Here is a 19,478-nt window from a genome sequence, read left to right on the forward strand (position 1 = left end):
TTGTCAAGGCAGTCACAAGACGATCCTGCATACGTAAGTGATCATTGACCCACTGTCAACCTGCTGGGGGCTGGGCTCGCCCCAGCTGGATAGCACAGGCTAAGAGACCAGCAAGGCTCTCCCAGGAAACAAAGCCATGGAAGACACGGACCAGGATCTCCTTCCAGAGACCTATGCCCAGTGCGGCCAGACAAAGGGACCAAGGTGCTGACTCCACTACCTGGCCAGGAACTCTTCAGAGGGATTTGCTTACTAGTAACAAACAGCTTTCCTCCCTTATGGCAGAAAGTGAAGAGGAACTAAAGCGTCTCGATGAAGGCAAAAGAGGAAAGTAAAAAAGCTGGCTTAACACACAACATTCAAAAATCTAAGATAATGGCATCCGGTTCCATCACTTCATGGCAAATAGATGGGGAAGCAACGGAAACAGTGACAGATTTTATTTTCTTGGGCTCCAAAATCACTGCAGATGGTGACTGCATCCATGAAATGAAAAGATGCTTGATCCTTGGAAGAAAAGCTATGACAAACCTGGATAGCACATTAAAAAGTAGAGACATTACTTTACTGACAAAGGTCCACATAATCAAAGCTATGGTTTTTCCAGTCATGTATGGATGTGAGAGTTGGAACACAAAGAAGGCTGAGTGCCAAAGAACTGATGCTTTTGAACTGTGGTGTTGGAGAAGACTCTTGAGAGTCCTTTGGATTGCAAAAAGATCAAACCAGTCCGTCCTAAAGGAAATCAATCCTGAATACTCATTGGAAGAACTGATGCTGAAGCTCCAACACTTTGGCCTCCTGATGTGAAGAGCCGACTTACTGGAAAAGACCCTGATGCTGGGAAAGATTGAAGGCAGGAGTAGAAGGGGAGGACAGAGGATGAGATGGTTGGATGGCATCACCGACTCAATGGACATGAGTTTGAGCAAGCTCCGGGAGACAGTGAAGGACAGGGAAGCCTGGTGTGCTGCAGTCCATGGGATCAAGAAGAGTCAGACGTGACCGAGCAACTGAACAGCAACAACAAAGAACCAGTAGCTTCTGCTTGCCTTCCATTGAGAGATTTTTTTTCTCATTGAAGTTTTCTGTTTCTACTTTACCATTGCACACTAAATGCAATGGATGGGTAGAAATTTATCTTTTAATTTATACTTGCTAGACTGAGGGGCCCACGCCTGGACCTGGTGGAGGCAGCACATGTTTGGAGGCAAAAGTGAAGTGAAAGAGAAAGTCGCTTAGTTGTGTCTGACTCTTTGTGACCCCATGGACTATACAGTCCATGGAATTCTCCAGGCCAGAATACTAGAGTTGGTAGCCTTTCCCTTCTCCAGGGGATCTTCCCAACCCAGGGATAGAACTCAGGTCTCCCGCACTGCAGGAAGATTCTTTACCAGCTGAGCCACAAGGGAAGCCCAAGAATATTTGGAGGTGAGCACAGTGACAATATGGGATCACCCGCCTAGGGTAGGGGTTGAGTGTATCCTCACATGACAAGATGAATGTGTGTGTGTGCTGAATCGCTTCAGTTGTGTTTGACTCTTCACGGCTCCATGGACTGTAGCCCACCAGGCTCCTCTGTCCATGGAGATTCTCCAGGCAAGAATACTGGAGTGGGTTGCTGTGCCCTCCTCCAGGGGATCTTCCCAACCCAGGGATCAAACACACATCTTTTGCATCTCCTGAACTGGTAGGTGGGTTCTTTTACCACTAGCACCACCTGGAAATCCTGAGAAGTTGATTAGACATAGATGTTTGGATGGCCAGAAAGCCCAACAAGGCAAAACTAAGACAAAAAGCAAGAGTCATTGTTGCATCAAGAGTATATAATTCCATACACTATATAGCTTGGCACATGGATCCCCAGATGTTACGAAGTTCCAGCCAAGGTCATGTGTGTGTGGGCTCCAGGGCATGTCCCCATGGGAAAGAGTATGCCTTCCCTTTCTCTTCCCCTCCTTTGTTTCATGGCTAGATTTTTGGGGTGATGGTTAACCATGCTGGTTCATGAAGACATAGGAAGCCCACCAGGGATGGGCCTGGAGAGGAACCAGGTCCCAAGAGGAATTTAGGAAGCACTGTATCATCGCCCTGACTTTTCCTTTGCCTCCAGTGTTTAAGCCCCTGTTGTTTTGGGTCTCTGTCACTGGAACTCAATTAAATCCTCATTACCACACGTGGCTAGGTTCTTTCTTGAATAATTCTTTCATGGTGTTTGTACAATGTGTTGTTGACAGATCCAAATAAACTATGAAATATCTGAAAATGGAGGACTAAGTTCAAATGGAGAGCCAAACAATCATTATGGACGTGTGTGAGCCTGTGCCTATACACATCCATTGGAAGGTGAAGCAGCGAGGGGTAACTACAGCCCTTTTCCTGTGAGGAATTAATGGGAAGAGTGGAGCACAGGGGCAGGGCAGTGGGGACTGGTTTGTGGGCCAGGCGGCTGAGCATCAGATGTCGCTGTGTCCCCAGCTGGCTCTGTGAATCCGAGAGGGACACATAATCACTCCAGCCCTCAGTGTCTTCGACTGTGTGATGAAGTTCAAGATCAACGATCTCGAAAATCCCTTTTGGCTCTCAAATCTTATCTTGACATTAACAAAGTCATATTAATTTTGCAGTTGCCTAATCTGCAATTATACATTCTCGCCTTCAACTCCATCTGTTTGCCGACCTCGCGAATGGCAGCCATTAAACAGGGAACAAAAATGCTTAGAAGTGAAGTTTGCCGCTTTTGTTATGAAATAAAATGAAAGTGCTGAGCATGTTCTGTCAGTTCAAATTAACATTTGGGTGCAGGAAGACCATGATGCTTGTGTGCCAAAGACTGGGAGCAATCTCTTCACTCTGCTGCGTTCAGTTGTTTTTCTCCCCCCAGAATTGCTGAGGGGTGGAGAGGGAGAAAGAAAAGTCATGCTTTGAAACCAAAGGAGAAGCTTTTTCCTTTTAATTAAAATATCAGGGTGGCCAAAAAGTTAGTTCGAGTAGGTGCTTAAGCTGTTACGAAAAACTGGAATGAACACACTCCTTTGTGGCCAACACACTATTTCAGAGAACATCTAGATTTCCCACCTGTTTTTCTAAATAAAGGGAACTGGGAGACCCTGATGCCCCTAAGGTTTGGCCAGGGCACTGAAATCTGTAAGTGATTTGCTCCTTGTCATACTTATCTGGCTACTTACCCAGAGGGAGAGTCACCTGGGCAGGTACGCTGTGCTCGAGTTATTTCTAGACAGGTCCAGTCAGCCTCATCCCAGTCTTGGAGCTATAAGATCTGTTGCTGCCTAGATTGCTAATGCCTTTTGTGAAATAAATAACCTACAACTCTTTGGTCTCCAATCTCCAAGGACTACCTCGATAGGCAAAGGCTTCTTATGGAGAATCACAACTCAGAGCAAGCTACATCTTTTGTGACTTGGACAAAACTCAGGACTTGTCTTAAAATGTAGATTTTCCTTAAATTTGCAAAGTGGGCAAAATGAGCTCGTCCACCACACACATGACGTCCTCACACTAGGGCCTGCTACGCACTGACTTTGAGCAGTTTATCCAAGTCCTCAGGATTTTTGTCACATTCACTAGGGCCTGCTACGCTCTGACTTTGAGCAGTTTATCCAAATCCTTAGGATTTTTGTCACATTAAAAAATTGCTGGCAATAATCTAACGCAGCACTGGACTCACTCATTTTGCTTTCACTCTACAAGAAAATAGTTTCAAACTCCTTGTAACATGAGCCACTACGCTGGGTACTGTGAATACCAAGAAGATAAAATCTGGTTCAGATTTGAAGAGCTGATGTTCCTGAAAACAAAATTCCTGAGAATAAAGACTGCAAGGGGAAGGAGTTGATAGCGGTTTAGTCATAAGAATGGTAAGATTTTACGGCAAATCTGATTTACCCACAGAAGATAACATGAAGGCTGTGTGATGCTAAGATTCCTGTAGGCTATCATTCTCAAGGGGTGGTACCCAGACCCACAGCATCAGTATCACCTGGAAACAGATTAAAGATGCCGTCTTGGACTTCACCCAGGACCTACTGAATAAGACACTTGGAAGGGTGTTGAACACCAGTTTGATTTTTAACAAATTATCCCAATGATTCTGAGGCATGTTCAAATTTGAGCACCCCTGGGATCAACCACCTGGGAGCCAAAGATGGGTCTCCATTTGCTTTTGTAGATGATATGCTGTAATCCAGTTGCTAAATTGTGCCCCACCCTTTGCAACTCAAAGAACTGTCGCACACCAGGCTTCCTTGTCCTTCATTACTTCCTGGAGTTTGCTCAAACTCAATGTCCATTGAGTTGGTGATGCCATCCAACCATCTCATCCTCTATTTCCACCCTTCTCCACTTGCTCTCAAATTTCCCAGCATCAGGGTCTTTTCCAACAAGTAGACTCTTCACATCAGGTGGCTGAAGGAATTGGAGCTTCAGCTTCAGCATCAGTCCTTCCAATGAATATTCAGTGTTGACTTTCTTTAGGACTGCCTGGTTTGATCTTCTTGCTGTTCAAGGGACTCTCAAGTGTCTTCTCCAGCACCACAATTCGAAAGCATCAATTCGTTGGTGCTCAGCCTTCTTTATGGTCCACTTCTCACATCAGTACCTGACTTACTGAAAAAAACCCATAACTTTGACTATATGGACCTTTGTTGACAAAGCAATGTCTCTACTTTTTAATAAGTGTTCAGTTCAGTTCAGTCACTCAGTGGTGTCCGACTCTTTGCGACCCCATGAACCGCAGTACTCCAGGCCTCCCTGTCCATCACCAACTCCCGGAGTCCACCCAAACCCATGTCCATCGAGTCGGTGATGCCATCCAACCATCTCATCCTCTGTCGTGCCCTTCTCCTCCTGCTCTCAATCTTTCCCAGCATCACAGTCTTTTCAAATGAGTCAGTTCTTCATATCATGTGGCCAAAGTACTGGAGTTTCAGCTTCAACATCAGTCCTTCCAATGCACACCCAGGACTGATCTCCTTTAACATGGACTGGTTGGATCTCCTTGCAGTCCAAGGGACTCTCAAGAGTCTTCTCCAACACCACAGTTCAAAAGCATCAATTCTTTAGTGCTCAGCCTTCTTTATAGTCCAACTCTCACATCCATATATGACTACTGGAAAAACCATAGCCTTGACTAGACGGACCTTTGTTGGCAAAGTAATGTCTCTGCTTTTTAATATGTTGTCCAGGTTGGTAATAACTTTTCTTCCAAGGAGCAAGCATCTTTTAATTTCATGGCTGCAATCACCATCTGCAGTGATTTTGGTGCCCAGAAAAATAAAGTCAGCCACTGTGTCCACTGTTTCCCCATCTATTTGCCATGAAGTGATGGGACCAGATGCCATGATCTTAGTTTTCTGAATGTTAAGCTTTAAGCCAACTTTTTCACTCTCCTCTTTCACTTTCATCAAGAGGCTCTTTAGTTCCTCTTCACTTTCTGCCATAAGGGTGGTGTCATCTGTATATCTGAGGTTGTTGATATTTCTCCCGGCAATCTTGATTCCAGCTTGTGATTCCTCCAGCCCAGCGTTTCTCATGATGTACTCTGCATAGAAGTTAAATAAACAGGGTGACAATATACAGCCTTGATGTACTCCATTTCCTATTTGGAACCAGTCTGTTGTTCCATGTCCAGTTCTAACTGTTGCTTCCTGACCTGCATACAGGTTTCTCAAGAGGCAGGACAGGTGGTCTGGTACTCCCATCTCTTTCAGAATTTTCCACAGTTTATTGTGATCCACACAGTCAAAGGCATAGTCAATAAAGCAGAAATAGATGCTTTTCTGGAACTCTCTTGCTTTTTCGATGATCCAGTAGATGTTGGCAATTTGATCTCTGGTTCCTCTGCCTTTTCTAAAATGAGCTTGAACATCAGGAAGTTCACGGTTAATGTGTTGCTGAAGCCTGGCTTGGAGAATTTTAAGCATTACTTTACTAGCATGTGAGATGAATGTAATTGTGCTGTAGTTTGAGCATTCTTTGGCATTGCCTTTCTTTGGGATTGGAATGAAAACTGACCTTTTCCAGTCCTGTGGCCACTGCTGAGTCTTCCAAATCTGCTGGCATATTGAGTGCAGCACTTTTACAGTGTCATCTTTCAGGATTTGAAATATGTCAACTGGAATTCCATCACCTCCACTAGCTTTGTTCATAGTGATGCTTCCTAAGGCCCAATTGACTTCACATTCCAGGATGTCTGGCTCTAGGTGAGTGATCACACCATGGTGATTATCTGGGTTGTGAAGATCTTTTTTGTACAGTTCTTCTGTGTATTCTTTTCACCTCTTATTAATATCTTCTGCTTCTGTTAGATCCATGCACAAGGCTCTGGGGAACAGAAGAGAAGGCAGGCAATCCTGCCTACTCAGGGGAGCTGCAGGAGCTCGGTGGAGGCTGGCAGGGGTGGTATCATTTTCCAGGAGCAAGGTACCTGCAGGCCATTTCCTACCCACCCTAGAGCCTGACGTGTCTCCCTGTGGTGAGCAGGCATGATATCATCTCCTGGGGGGCAGGGAAAGGTGAAATGAATATTATTTCAGCTCATGTGCTTGTGTGATTAAAGAATCATGTCTGTGCTGGTTGAGCTGAGAAGTTAGGCTAGAGGGAGGGTAAACAAGGGTCAGAGGGATCTTGGTGCTACTCAGAGGGGAATCCTGTCTCATTTCATGTCCCTAAGAAGTTGCTTTCACTCATGCACAAAGCTGCAAAATCTGATCCTCATGGAAAAGTATGTATATGTGTTTGTGTGAGAGACAGAGACCGAGAGAGATAAGACAGAGGCTTCCATAATATAAGCAATCTCTAAAGTAATAATCAAGGCAACAAACATTTTGCAGGATATATTGTAGATGAGCCAAAATATTTTATAGTTGATATTTTAATGATATTTTAATGAATCTTTTGGGCAAGCTGAGCAAATATTAAGAATCTGCTCTGATTATATAAGATTCTAAACAGAAAAACATGTTCTTGATACAGTTTAGTATGGAAGAAATTGCTACACAGGCTGCTCAGTGCAAGAATTCTAGAAGCTTAGGGATGGACAGAAAAACACTCCCAATAGAGGCACTCCAGCCTTTGTTCTAAAGGATCATTTCTTCCTCAGGACAATCAGAACCACTCATGCTTTAGAGATAGGTGAGCTTTTGTACTGGCAATAACCCAAGTCAGTACAGATTGTGTTTCAGACTCACCCAGGGAGATTTTTCAAAAATCACAGGTCTGGACTCAGCCCCTAGAGACTTATTCACTGGGTTGATGGTCAGCCTGGGCTTGTGCTTGTTTGCAGACTTCTCGGTTATTTCTCATTAGTCACATGGGTTAAGGGTGGTGATGACCAGTTCTTTCTAGAAGAGATACTGGAGATTAATATCAAATTCCATTGTATATGGTTATTCAGGTTTACTGTGTTGAAACTTGCTTGAGAAGTTTAGTGGAAAAAGGATGGCATTTGGGGGCCAACCATTCTGGGTTCCTCTGGCTATTAGTCTGTGAGTGTCTTCTTAGAGGTTCATTCTCACTGGACCACATTTTCAAACCCTGTAAAATGCAGAAGATGGTGCCCTTTCCTCATGGCTGTTGTCTGCCGACCCGCCTGTGTCACCTTGCCTCATTCACTGAGGACTCCTCTGGGGGATTCAACATCTACACTGATCACACATGTAAGATGCTGACCTTCTGTTCTACGACCCATCTGTCATCCCCCTGCCTTCAACAACCACTAATTTTTCCACCTGGGCTCCCCATTGCCATGGAAACACCATGATGCAATGCATGCCCTCATTCTACTCTTCCCCCACAACTTCTTCTGCTTCCCTTTCAAGGGGACCCCTTGACACGATTCCTTAACTGTATCTTGTCCTCCAGTCCATGGACACCGTGACTTTTGTCTGCATGTCCTCCTTAGTTGGCTTCCATTGCAGGACCATGCTTAAAGCCACTTCCTTGTAAACATATTCAGTTTTCCTGCTTTTCCCTTTTTCTATTGCTTGGGGAAACTGTTTCCTGGTCAGATCCAATTGTTGGCCTTCCTCATACCAGTGCCTGAGCTGCTGAACTTTGCAGGACAAAATCCCACTGGCCTGGGGATGGGGTTCCGTTAGGATGACGACCACCGGCTTCGGTTGTCTTTCAAGGCAGCATGGAGATCCCAGCAAGTGTGTCTTCCTGATTTCCAAGATGCCGATTTCACAGCTTCTCTTTTCTAAACTTCATACCCTCTTTCTCCCCGCAACCCGAACCTGCCATCATACTTCATTAGGAAAACAAAAGTTATCAGAAGGACAGGCCTGCATGTGTACAACAAAACTTCCACTCCTGCTGTGTCTGCTCTCTCCCTGGACCTCTCTACTATGACAATGCGGAGACAAACTCCGGCTCTCTCCAAACAAATTCTATTGTCTCTTGTCTTTCCAAGACCTTCATTCCTGGGGCTATCTTGTTTCATCTACTGCATAGGCAATTTCTCTCTGGCTATGAAGGTATTTCAATCAATATATAAACACGCTTCGAATGACCCACTTTAAAAAAATAGCCCTCTGTGCTCATCTCTCTCCAGCTGCTACCAGCCCTTTTGTTCCTCTCCAGGACAAAACTGCTCTAATGAGCTCTCTTTGCCTACTTTCTACACTTCCTTACTTCCCATTAACCTTCTTTATTGAATGATGAAATCTTCTGAGCATACAGAAAAAGATAGTAATCTAATGAACACCCACCCAACCAGCTTTATATAATTTTAACCTTTCTCCTTGGAAGAAAAGTTATGACCAACCTAGACAGCATATTGAAAAGCAGAGACATTACTTTGCCAACAAAGGTCCGTCTAGTCAAGGCTATGGTTTTCCTGTGGTCATGTATGGATGTGAGAATTGGACTGTGAAGAAAGTTGAGTGCTGAAGAATTGATGCTTTTGAACTGTGGTGTTGGGTAAGACTCTTGAGAGTCCCTTGGACTGCAAGGAGATCCAACCAGTCCATTCTAAAGGAGATCAGCCCTGGGTGTTCTTTGGAAGGAATGATCTAAAGCTGAAACTCCAGTACTTTGGCCACCTCATGTGAAGAGTTGACTCATTGAAAAAGAGTCTGCTGCTGGGAGGGATTGGGGGCAGGAGGAGAAGGGGACGACAGAGGATGAGATGGCTGGATGGCATCACTGACTTGATGGACATGAGTTTGAGTGAACTCTGGGAGTTGGTGATGGATGGGGAGGCCTGGTGTGCTGTGATTCATGGGGTCGCAAAGAGTCGGACATGACTGAGCGACTGAACTGAACCTTTCTCAATATTTGCCTTGTTTCTTATTTTCTTGAATCTCTGAAAACGGATTCACAGGTAAACACAGTGTCCTGTGTTTATCTTTCCACCATCATGCATTTCATCAGAAGCGTAGTGCTGAGCATTTCTGCTGCTATTATACATACTGTGTATGGATCCATACATTATACAGATATTTGGGGTTTGAATACTTTATATAACCTAGCAGTATGTGGCCTGTTCTCTGCAACTTTGCCAACTGGGCTGCACAGAATGTACGTTTTCAGCTTTATAAGAGTGGCCAAAATGCTTTCCCAAGTGATTGCACCAATTTACACCTCTAGAGTTCCCCTTGTCAACATGTGGTAACAGTTGGTATTGCCAGACTTTTTCATTATTGCCAGTCTGATCCGTTTTCCATGGTGCCATGTTGCTTTAAATAAATTTCCATAATTGTTAAGGAGGTCATTAGTCTACTCTTAGGTTTATTGGTCGGTGAGCTTCCTGTTTCATTTGCACACTTTTCCTTTGCTTCCTCTTTCTCCATTGGATGGTTAGGAGTTAGAGAATATGTATATTCTGTCTACCATCTTTCGTCATTTGTATGAACGGAAAATCCTCCCAGGCTGTGGCTTGCTTTTAAGTTGTATTTTGTCATTCGGAAGTTCCAAACTTTAACGTTGTTTGCGGTATTGACTTTTTTTTTTCTTTAAGGCTGATATTTGTATCTTATTTTGAAAACTGCCTTCTCTACCCAGAGGTCATATAGATAGATACATGTTTTCCTAAACGTGTTAATGTTTTGTTTCTCAGTTTGGCTTTAATCTACTTTGAAGTTATTGGTATGAATGGCTTGAGGGAAGTATCTGATTCGGTGTTTTTTGCATCAAAGCGGTCAATTGTCTTAAACACACTTGAGCCCTACCTCTGCCCAGGGAGCCCCTTGGTCACAGTCATGGATGGTATATGTTGGGTCTGTTTATGGGCCCTCTGTTTCACTGTTCTCTTGGTCTCTCCCTGTGACAATGCATCAATGCCCTAACTCTTACAACTTTATGAACAGGATTGGTAGTTTACAATCTCACCTGCTATGTTCATTTTTTACATAAATTTCTTAACCACTCCTAAATGTTTGCTCTTGCCTTGGGAGATCCATTGTAAGGTCTACCCAAGTTCCATACAGCCAGCCTCATTGGAACTCCACTGTATTTAAGGATAAATTTGGGGAGCATGGACATTTTGAAACAAATATATCATGTTGAAGATATTATTACTGAATCATTCTACTTATAAATGTGATATAGAATTACTTTATTTAGGACTTCTTTGGGTGCTAAGTCACTTCAGTAGTGTTCAATTCTGTGCGATCCCATGGACTGTAGCCCACCAGGCTCCTGGGTCCATGGGATTCTCCAGGCAAGAATACTGGAGTGGATTGCCATTTCCTTCTCCATAGGACTTCTTTAGGACTCTTAAATTTAGTTTTATAAGTTTTCCACAAAGGTCCAACATATCGTTTGCTGACATTATTCTTAAGTAACAAATCAATGATTTTGATTATTGTTATCTTTTCTAAATTATATTTTCTCATATTTGCTGCGGGCTTATGGGAACACAAATGATTTGTGTGTTGAGATTCTATCTAGCAACCTTGCAGAACTTTCCTTTCATTCTAATTATTTATCTGCAGATGTTTTTAAGTGGTTTTACTGGAGACACTTGTACAGTCTGCAATTTAAAGTTTGTTCCTCTCTTTTCAACCACTGTTTCTGTATTGAATAGAAGTGTTGATATGTGCACACTTGTCTTGAGCTTCTCTTTCAAGTAAATAGTTCTAACTTTTCACAACGAAGTGTCAAGTATTTTGCTAATTTTTTTTTGTAGACAGTCTATTAGGTTAGGTAAATTCCTTTTTGTTACTAATCTAATAGCTAACAGGTTTTGTGCTTTTTTTAAATGAAAATACATGTTGGATTTTATCAAAGCATATTATGTGGTTACTGAAATTGTTACCCCATCCAAGGTCACTCTACTATCGTCTTTCCTGCCATCCACAGGTGGACATGATTCTGAATAAAGGTCCTTTGGCTTAACAGTCAGGCAAAGGGGCAGGATTCTCTGAGGCAGGTTATTTTTCACCTCATGCGAAGTTGACTCATTGGAAAAGACTCTGATGCTGGGAGGGATTGGGGGCAGGAGGAGAAGTGGACGACAGAGGATGAGATGGCTGGATGGCATCATGGACTCAATGGACGTGAGTTTGAGTGAACTCCGGGAGTTGGTGATGGACAGGGAGGCTTGGTGTGCTGCAATTCATGGGGTTGCAAAGAGTTAGACATGTCTGAGCGACTGAACTGAACTGAACTGATAATAACAAAAGCAATGGAAAGCAAGTCAAAGAAAATAGTTCGAGCATGGAGTCAGAATTGGCTTTTCCCAGCAATAAAATGATCATATGGTTTTTCTTTTTTATTTAGTTGCTGCTGTCGCTTCAGTCGTGTCTGACTCTGTGCAACCCCATAGACGGCAGCCCACCAGGCTCTGCCATCCCTGGGATTCTCCAGGCAAGAACACTGGAGTGGGTTGCCATTTCCTTCTCCAATGCATGAAAGTGAAAAGGGAAAGTGAAGTCGCTCAGTCCTGTCCGACTCTTCACTACCCCAGGGACTGTAGCCTATCAGGCTCCTCCATCCATGGGATTTTCCAGGCAAGAGTACTGGAGTGGGTTGTCATTTCCTTCTCCATTTAGTTGCTGAGGTGATTTATATTAGTATATTTTCTAATGATAAAACATTCTTGAATTTGGGGGGGGTTGGGCTACAATTTTCATATTCACCAGGATGACTTTCACAGAATGGGGTAAATTATGCCTTGAATATTCAGTAGAGTTCTCCTGTTTGCTCATCTTGTCGACGTGTATACTGATTCAGTTTCTTTAATGGTCATAAGTGTTATTGGATTTTCATTTCTTCTTTAGTTTTCTAAAGCCAAATTTCCCTAGTGAGTTATATAACTTTTCAGAGGTTTGTCTGTTTTGTTAATCTTTTATGATTTTTTTAACAGCTTTGGAATTTCCCATTCTCTCCACTGTATCTTTACAGCGTATTTCATTCAAATGTGATATTAATTACATAATTTCCCTTGCTTTGTTCCTTTTCTGGGTTTTTGAGTTAGATACCTAGCTTGTTAATTTCAGTCTTTCTTAAGAGTTCTCATCACAAAGAAGTAATTTTTTCTATTTCCTTAATTTTGTTATCTGTATGAAATGATGCATGTTTACTAAACTTATTGGGAAAATCTTTTTATGATACAAGTGAAATCATTATGCTGTACCCCTTAAACTTATATAGTGCTGCAGGTCAATTACATCTCAATGAAGTTGGAAAAAAGACTTTTACTACTTCCTTCTTAATATAAATACTTAAGGCTAAATTTCCCTGTAAATATAACTTTAACTAAATCACATTTTATATGTTGAATCTTCATACAACATGTAAGTTTCTCTGATTTCCATTATTCCTTCTTTGTCACATTATTAAAAATATGGCTTAAAACCAACAAATGTGAGGTTTTCTAAATTCTTTTTTAAATTATTAATTTGTAACCCAGTTATAACTAATTATTCAGAATTGAGGCTTGCTTTGTGGCCCCAGACTTAATTTTTGTAATTCTTGGATAAGTGTTTGATATATCCATACCATATCAGAATAACCTTGATAATTGCTTTTCTCAGAATATTTAAATTCATACTATTTTTCCCCTTGTGAATTCATCAATTAGTGAGAGAAATGTGCACTATCAATAACTGGGGATTTGTCAATTTTCCTTACAATTCTGATTTTTACTTTTATATTTTGAAACTCTTTTGTTAGTTGTATATGTATTTCTATTTCCTAATGAACTGAACTTTTTTTTAGATGGTGAATATTTTTACCAAAAAAGATTTTAATCTAAAAATTTGTTTCTAATATTAGTATTTGTAAACTAGCTTTATTCTGATTGACGTTTGTCTGGTGTGTACTTTTCCCGTTGTTGCTCTGAGCTTTATGATATAATTAGATTTTATGTATTTACTTAATTTCTTCTAGGTTTTCTCTTGCACAATTTTTTTCTTTCCATTTGTCTGATTGACCAAGCTGTCTTTATTTCATCTTTTTTCCTCTTTACTGTTTCAGAAGATTGTGTCTGTGGCTATTCTTTTGCAATTACTATCTTTGATATTTTAACAAGTGTTAACTTCTAAAGTTAAACATTTCTGCTTTTTTCCTGGAATCTCTCTTCCCCCATTTTTTTGTTACTCATTTCTCATCCTTCCAAAGTTAGCCCAAAGGCCACCTCCTCAACGATGCCTGTTCTGACTCTCCAGACTAAATCAGACACCCCTAAACTTGTCTTTCATAGCACTTACCAGGGCTTATGCCAACATACTTGTGAAATCAGTCATTGACCCCTACCTTCCTTAATTCCTGTAAGGGCTGTAATGCCTGAAAAGGTAGGCATTGGCTGTGCTGCTCTCTATTCTCCTCTTAAGGTGTAGCCCAGTGCCAGAACATGCCAGGCAACAAACTACCTTGAAGGCAGGAAGGCAACGGTGGGAGGGAGAGAAGGCGGCGTGGGTGGTGATGCTGAGATGAACCCACAGGGATGCTGACTCTGGGAGAGTCTCACACTTCCGTCAATTAGGAATCCTATTCTCCTGCGAAAACCAGAACAGAGACAATGATGGACAAAAATGGGAAATTCACTTCTTTTTCATGTTATGAAGTCTGGAGGCAGAAGTCCTGGCTTAATAAGGGGGTGCCATAAAGTCAAGAAGGACTCAGGCATTTTTTTCTCCTCCACCTCTATTATCCTTGCCAGCTGCATGCTAAGTTGCTTCAGTCATTTTTGATTCTTTGTGACCCTGTGGACTACATCCTGCCAGGCTCCTCTGTCCATGGGATTCTCCAGGCAAGAATACCGGACTGGGTTGCCATTCCTGTCTCCAGGGGATCTTCCTGACCCAGGGGTCAAACTCTGGTCTCCTGCATTACTGATGGATTCTTTTATCGTCTGAGCCACCAGGGACACCCTTACTATCCTTAGCTCATGGCTTAGATCCTGAGATTATGAGTCCAAGATGGTAGCTGGAATTTCAACCATTACAATCAAGTTCCAGGCAGGAATCTGGAAGTGGGAGGGAAGGGCAAGAAAGAGCATGCCCAGTTAGTTGTTGCCTCTCTGAGGAAGCCTTTCTTGGAATTTCATGGACTTATATCTTATTCATCATGGCTAAGTGCCATGGTCAAACCTACATGCAAGAAAAAAAATATTTTTTCAAAGCCAGGACGATTGCAACTTAAATATAATTGGGGGGGTGTCCTGTGTTATTAAGGCTGATGGGAGTGGGGGTGGTGTTTGTAGGTGATCACTGCGGTACAGTGATGTAGGCTAGGGGTGACAGGGAGACCGTAAGAGGGGGGAAAGAAACTGACATTCTCAATTAAGGCAACACCACGGGAACAGAAAGGAGGGTCTGAAATGAGATTTGACAGACGGTGCGACGGGGTTCTTAACAGCTCATCTTCTCACTGCATTGCTCCAGGAAACACTTTGCCTATTGGTTTAATTTCACTTAGTAGAGAGGCTTTTCACTGAACTCAAGGTCACTATGAGTTGATCTCCCTGGTAAATACTGGAATAAACGAAGACTAATTCGTGTTTCTAAATACATGTAGGATGGGTACTCTCTTGGAAAATGTTTTTCCAAATGTACTTATTTCCTCTCAAAGCTCTATTTCCAAAGACAGATGAATATAGAGGACAATGATTAATAAGTACAAACATAATTTTTTTTTTAAAGTATAGTCATTCTTTGTGTATAGATACTCAACATATATGTAAGGTTCAATGTCAGAAAATGACACACAGGAGTGCTTTATCTCCACGTTGCAAACAATTTGCATTTCCTCTAGGTAGTCCCAAAATATTTGAAATTTTGCATTTTTTTTCCCTTTCCCTATATGATACTTATAAAAAGATGACTTGAGGTATTTTGAGCACACTGATTTTATTTTAAGGAAACTGGGATGCTAGAAAAATACATATATCTAGACATTTAACCATCAACACCAGGAAAAATACTTTCATATTTCTAGAATACTTTGTTCTTCTCGACACACAGTTGAAGTAAAAACACATCTTTTATTAATAGGCCCTTATTAAAAGTGAGATTAATTGTGAAATTAATTTTCCTAAATAAAAAATAAGGGAGCATTTCTTACTAAATATGCGCTCGGGTTGCTGTACCCTTGAGTTCTTGCTAAGGTTCTTGGTGGGTAGGATTTAGGCAGGCTGCTCCTTCGAATGTGGCTGTGAGGGGTGGGAAGGTGGTTTTCACCTGTGAAGTGAGCTTAAGAGAGATCACAGGTGAGTCGAGTTCACTTGGATGGAGCAAGGGCCACGTTGCTCTGTGCTGACCTGCACTAAACAACCTGCAGTGGCAAAGCACGTTCCCTTGACCAGACACGGAAAGCTCAGGGCAGTGCCTGGATACAGCGGGGTGGAAACTGAGACACAGGGAAGGGGCCAGGATGGAGTGTTCAATGCACAGACTGGCAGAGCCCTGGTGCCTACCTGGTGGGCCAGGTCCTCCCATTTAAGGTCCAGGAACCTGCACTTTGTCCCACGCTCATTCTCAGACGTGCCATAACTATTCTTTCTATTCTGTCCTAGTTCTGGAGCGGCTTTTTAAAATAAAGCTGGTCTGCTTACCTCTGCCAGGGGAGTGGGCTGCTGCACTAAAAGGGGAGTGAGCGTTTCTTGGGTTTAAAAAAAAAAGAAAGAAAAAAAAAAGCTAAAGATTTTCTGGTGAAGCTCAAGGGATGTGATTAGGAGCTGATGGCTCCCTGAGCTTTCCTTTCTCGGTGATTCAGTCACCTGTAACTGTAATTGTGAGTCTTCCAAATATTTAAAATTGCTGAACAAAAAACAGCACCAGGTAACTTTAGTGATGCATAAAACTCCGTTTTTCTCAATGTTTGGCCATTTTAAGACCAAAAAAAAAAAAAAAAAAACCAAACTTATGGGGTTGATCAGATGATCTAGTCATTTTTTCAATTTCTCAATGCCATGGATCTAAAAGAAGCAAAATGGAGTGAAAAGAGAACACTTGTGGTTGGTGACTGTAACATGTTCCCTATTCATCAGTAGGAAAATCCAGTTATGATGGAAACGTCTAGAACCACAATTTCTATGCTGAGGTGTTTCATGATCTGGATACAATCTCATTGCATTGTTAGGATCACAGACAGCAAGGTTTCCTGTTAAGGTCACTTATGACCCACAGCAGCATGGCAGTCTCCTCTGGGTGATGTTCTCTGCCACCCTCTCCTGGCTCCTTTCAGCTGAGGTGGCAGTTTAACCATGAGGCTGAAATTCAAACACAAGGGAGGAAGGTAAAGACAATACAAAATCAGTTATTTGTTTCAAATATATAAGAGACTCCTCACATTTCCACCCAGAAACTGAGGTGAATCAGGAAATGGATGGCGTTTTTCAAATCACATGAATCAGCGCCCCAGAATTCATCATTTTCACCAAGTGTTTGGTTGGTCTTTTCATTCCTTTATATTATGGCTCACCTAATACAGTTTAAAATCACTGCAGATGGTGATTGCAGCCATGAAATTAAAAGACGCTTACTCCTTGGAAGGAAAGTTATGACCAACCTAGATAGCATATTCAAAAGCAGAGACATTACTTTGCCAACAAAGGTCTGTCTAGTCAAGGCTATGGTTTTTCCAGTGGTCAGGTATGGATGTGAGAGTTGGACTGTGAAGAAAGCTGAGTGCCGAAAAATTGATGCTTTTGAACTGTGGTGTGGGAGAAGACTCTTGAGAGTCCCTGGGGCTGCAAGGAAATCCAACCAGTCCATTCTGAAGGAGATCAGCCCTGGGTGTTCATTGGAAGGACTGATGCTAAAGCTGAAACTCTAGTACTTTGGCCACCTCATGTGAAGAGTTGACTCATTGGAAAAGATCCTGATGCTGGGAGGGATTGGGGGCAGGAGGAGAAGGGGACCACAGAGGGTGAGATGGTTGGATGGCATCACCGACTCGATGGACATGAGTTTGAGTGAACTCCGGGAGTTGGTGATGGACAGGGAGGCCTGGCGTGCTGCAGTTCATGGGGTCGCAGAGTCGGACACAACTCAGCAACTGAACTGAACTGAATACAGTTTAGGGAGAGCTTCAATTTTATGTTTAAAAGAAGATAACTAAACACTTTCATTTTGAAATGATTCCCTCTAGTTTTGACTGTGATGAGAAGCAGCTTAATGTCACATGGGCTTCAGCTAAGACTTATCCAAGAAAAAAAAAAACCAAATTCAGAAATTGCATTTGGGAAAAGAACACACCTGTGGATTCTTTTAAATGAGTTTTGTTGTAGAGAGCCTACTTTCGTGCAGGGCCTCAGGTGAATATTTCAGTTGTACCAGTTTCTTTTTCTGTTAATATTTACAAAGGATGTATGTGCCATCAGGTTTGTTTAAGCTCCTGACAAGACTATAGCTCAGAAAAGTTCAAGAACTTTCTCCAAGTTGCAAGGTAAATTATGACTTCAGTTTAGTTCCATTTAGCTTTAAAGGTACATCTGAAATTATTATTTGGTTTCTCCCGTTCCTCATTTTTATTATTCATTTATTTATAATTCATTATCACTAAAAGTACATATTTTAACAACCCTTTGGTGTAGTCTGTAAGTACCTGTCAAACTGACCACCCCCCCCCGCCCCCCCGCCGGGACACCACACACACACACACACACACACACACACACACACGGGCTTCCACACACACACACACACACACACACACGGGCTTCCACACACACACACACACACACGGGCTTCCACACACACACACACACACACACACACACGGGCTTCCACACACACACACACACACACACACACACGGGCTTCCACACACACACACACACACACACACACACACACGGGCTTCCACACACACACACACACACACACACACACGGGCTTCCACACACACACACACACACACACACACACACACACGGGCTTCCACACACACACACACACACACACACACGGGCTTCCACACACACACACACACACACACACACACACACACGGGCTTCCACACACACACACACACACACACACACACGGGCTTCCACACACACACACACACACACACACACACACGGGCTTCCACACACACACACACACACACACACACACGGGCTTCCACACACACACACACACACACACACACACACGGGCTTCCCTAGTTGCTCAGTCAGTAAAGAATCTGCCTGCCATGCAGGAGACCCGGGTTCAGTTCCTGGATTGGGCAGATCTCCTGAAGAAGGGAATGGCTACCCAGTATTCTTGCCTGGAGGATCCCATGGAGAGCCTGGTGGGCTACAGTCCATGGGGTCTCAAAGAGTCGGAAACAACTGAGTGGATAACACTTCACTCCTTCCACAGACACATAAAGGTACATAATTTATCGAGTTAAATGTTATCGGCCCTCTTTGGGTGATACTTCTTTCTCCCTGCTTAGCCCTCTATATGCTGAGATTTATTTATTTTTTTTATTTTTTAATGCCTTTAACTGTAGTGTTGAGGGGCAAAGGACAAGGAGCAGATAAACACGTCGGATTCTAGTTTCTGTCTCCCTCTGCCCCCGCAGCTGGAGGATCCAAGGTCCACAGAGCCACCCTTGGCTGGTGAGGCTGGGTTCTCCTTCCCCCTCCCTCTGGCCAGGAACAAAGAAGCCTGGCTTGACCTTGGCCAGCCTCCGCCCTCCCCAGGAAGCACTCCTGGGTCTCCCTGCCACGTTGGCAGGAGAATTGGAATGTCGGGAATGGAGCTGGTGCCCCATGTGCCCAGCACAGAAGGAGACCTGTTAGGCTTTTCCTGAAGGCCCCAGGAGTCCAGCAGCTGCCAGGCACCTGGCTGAGTGCCCCCGGCACAACCCCGGGGCAGAAAGCATCTCAGACACCCGCCCAGCTACTGATATTTCCTCCGGACATCTTAAGGAAATCCGAGTGAGGCCCTGAGTTGTATCTCCAACCGCTCCATCACCGACCCTACAGAGAGACTGGAGATTTGAGGCTGGGCTGGGCTTCCACGGAAACCCGTGGGATTGCTTTCATTTAATTCTTCTATTAAAAAAAAAATTTCTAG

General features: G+C 43.0%; 1 non-coding gene across 1 annotated transcript; it reads right to left on the bottom strand.

The window, feature by feature from the left end:
• Nucleotides 1-16,774: 16,774 nt before the first annotated feature.
• LOC133233867 (small nucleolar RNA SNORD123) lies at nucleotides 16,775-16,844 on the bottom strand. The gene has a single exon (XR_009731911.1). It is a non-coding gene; the product is annotated as a small nucleolar RNA SNORD123 (small nucleolar RNA).
• Between the last annotated feature and the right edge of the window lie 2,634 nt (nucleotides 16,845-19,478).

Source organism: Bos javanicus, chromosome 20 (genome assembly GCF_032452875.1).
Source record: "Bos javanicus breed banteng chromosome 20, ARS-OSU_banteng_1.0, whole genome shotgun sequence".
In the NCBI taxonomy this organism is placed as follows: domain Eukaryota; kingdom Metazoa; phylum Chordata; class Mammalia; order Artiodactyla; family Bovidae; genus Bos; species Bos javanicus.